Below are 394 nucleotides of genomic sequence, written 5' to 3'. Positions count from 1 at the left end.
ATACTATTCCGCTGTGCATAAGTTGAAATGATCTAAGCTAGGGAATGACTAAGGTAGTCTTGAGCTAAGATCTGAGTTAGCCCTCGCCTATGGGCGATGTTTTAATTAAAGGGCAAAAATTTTTAGAGGTTCGGTCCGGGTATGGACTGAGCGACGTGAAGCATCGACCACGGCCTAGTAGGCCGGGATCGGGTCTTACAAGTTGGTATCAGAGCATGCTTGATCCTGTTACGGACAGTGCTCAAAGATGTTGAGTTCCAAACCGAAATTATTTCTGAAAACTGAGATGACTTGGAACCTTAGTTGTGGTGAGCCAAGTGAGAGTTGAGGTAAGTTTGGGTTTCATGCTTGTGAACGGGGAAGTTCCAAGATGAGCCGGCTTAGCCAAGATACA

The sequence above is a fragment of the Brassica oleracea genome, chromosome C8, assembly GCF_000695525.1.
Source record: "Brassica oleracea var. oleracea cultivar TO1000 chromosome C8, BOL, whole genome shotgun sequence".
In the NCBI taxonomy this organism is placed as follows: domain Eukaryota; kingdom Viridiplantae; phylum Streptophyta; class Magnoliopsida; order Brassicales; family Brassicaceae; genus Brassica; species Brassica oleracea.
The sequence above is the reverse complement of the archived record's forward strand: the minus strand, read 5'-3'. Positions refer to the sequence as shown.